Source organism: Lolium rigidum, chromosome 1 (genome assembly GCF_022539505.1).
Source record: "Lolium rigidum isolate FL_2022 chromosome 1, APGP_CSIRO_Lrig_0.1, whole genome shotgun sequence".
Taxonomy (NCBI): domain Eukaryota; kingdom Viridiplantae; phylum Streptophyta; class Magnoliopsida; order Poales; family Poaceae; genus Lolium; species Lolium rigidum.
In genome coordinates, this window is record NC_061508.1 from 110,097,319 (window position 1) to 110,099,852 (window position 2,534).

Genomic DNA, 2,534 nt, shown 5'->3' on the forward strand with positions numbered 1-2,534 from the left:
ATTCAATATAAACACGTACCCAGACTGAGACTTAGAGTCATCAGGATCAGTGTTCCAACTTGCATCGGTGTAACTGGTTGCAACGAGCTCTTGGTCACCGCCATAACAAAGAAACATATCCTTAGTTCTTTTCAAGTACTTCAGGATATTCTTGACCGATGTCCAGTGTTCCATTCCTGGATCACTTTGATATCTGCTAGTCAAACTAACAACATGTGCTATATCCGGTCTAGTACACAGCATGGCATACATGATAGAGCCTACTGCCGAGGCATAGGGGATCTGATTCATCCTCTCTCTTTCTTCTACCGTAGCCGGACCTTGAGTCTTACTCAAGACCTTACCTGGCAACATCGGTAAGAATCCTTTCTTACTTTCATCCATTCTAAACTTCTTTATAATCTTGTCCAGGTATGTACTCTGTGAAAGCCCTATTAGGCGTCTTGATCTATCTCTATAAATCTTGATGCCTAAAATGTACGCTGCTTCACCAAGGTCCTTCATTGAAAAACATTTATTCAAATAACCTTTTACACTGCTTAATAGTTCTATATCATTCCCAATCAATAATATGTCATCTACATATAATATCAGGAATGCTACGAGCTCCCACTCAATTTCTTGTAAATACAGGCCTCTCCATGACACTGTACAAACCCGAAGTCTTTGATCACCTTATCAAAGCGTCGGTTCCAACTCCTGGATGCTTGCTTCAGTCCATAAATGGAACGCTGAAGTTTGCATACCTTGTCAGCATTTTTAGGATCAACAAAACCTTTGGGTTGTACCATATACAACTCTTCCTGAATGTCACCATTAAGGAACGCCGTTTTGACATCCATCTGCCAAATCTCATAATCGAAAAATGCAGCTATTGCTAACAAAATCCTCACAGACTTTAGCTTCGCTATAGGTGAGAAAGTCTCATCGTAGTCAACACCTTGAATTTGTCGAAAACCCTTTGCGACAAGTCGAGCTTTATAGACAGTAACATTACCATCAACATCTGTTTTTCTCTTGAAGATCCATTTATTCTCGACAGCCTTTCGGCTATCAAGTAAGTCTACCAAAGTCCACACTTTGTTATCATACATGGATCCCATTTCTGATTTCATGGCTTCTTGCCATTTGTTGGAATCTGGGCTCATCATCACTTCTTCATACGTCGCAGGGTCCTCATCATTGTTGTTCACAATCATGACATTTAGACAAGGATCATACCAGTCTGGAGTGGTACGTTCCCTTGTCGATCTGCGAGGTTCAGTAGCTACCTCGTTCGAAGTTTCATGATCATTATCATTAGCTTCCTCTGTTATCGGTGCGGGCGGCACAGGAACATCTTCCGGTACTGCGCTACTCTGATCAACGAGAGAAGGTTCACTAACCTCGTCGAGTTCTACTTTTCTTCCAGTCACTTATTTAGTGAAAAACTCTTTCTCAAGCAAGGTTCCGTTCTTAGCAACAAAGATTTTGCCTTCGGATCTGTGATAGAAAGTATACCCAATAGTTTCCTTATGGTATCCTATGAAGACGCATTTCTCCGCTTTGGGTTCTAGCTTGTCCGGTTGTAACTTTTTTACATAGGCTTCGCAACCCCAAACTTTAAGGAACGGCAGCTTAGGTTTCTTATTAAACCACAATTCATACGGTGTCATTGCAACGGATTTAGATGGTTCCCTATTTAAAGTGAATGCAGCTGTTTCTAATGCATAACCCCAAAACGATAAGAAAATCAGTAAGAGACATCATAGAACGAACCATATCTAAGAGAGTTCGATTACGACGTTCGGACACGCCATTGCGTTGTGGTGTTCCCGGCGGTGTCAACTGTGAAAGTATTACGCATTTCTTTAAATGCATGCCAAACTCATAACTCAGATATTCGCCTCTGCAATCAGAACGCAGAAACTTGATCTTCTTGTTATGTTGATTTTCTACTTCACTTTGGAATTCCTTAAACTTCTGGAAAGTTTCGGATTTATGTTTCATGAAATAGATATACCCATATCTACTCAGATCATCTGTGAAGGTTAGAACATAACGATAACCACCGCGCGAGGCTACACTCATTGGTCCGCACACATCGGTATGTATGATTTCCAATAAGTCTGTAGCTCGCTCCATAATACCAGAGAATGGAGTCTTAGTCATTTTTCCCATTAGACATGCTTCGCATCTGTCAAGTGACTCAAAGTCAAGTGACTCAAGTAGTCCATCGGAATGTAGTTTCTTCATGCGTTTCACTCCAATATGACCAAGACGACAGTGCCACATATAAGTAGAATTATCATTCAATTTAATTCTCTTAGCATCAATGTTATGAACATGTGTATCACTACTATCGAGACTTAATAGAAATAAACCATTCTTCTCAGGCGCATGACCATAAAAGATATTATTCATAAAAATAGAACAACCATTATCCTCAGACTTGAATGAATAACCGTCTTGCATTAAACAAGATCCAGATATAATGTTCATGCTCAACGCAGGCACTAAATAACAATTATTGAGGTTTAAAACTAATCCCGAAG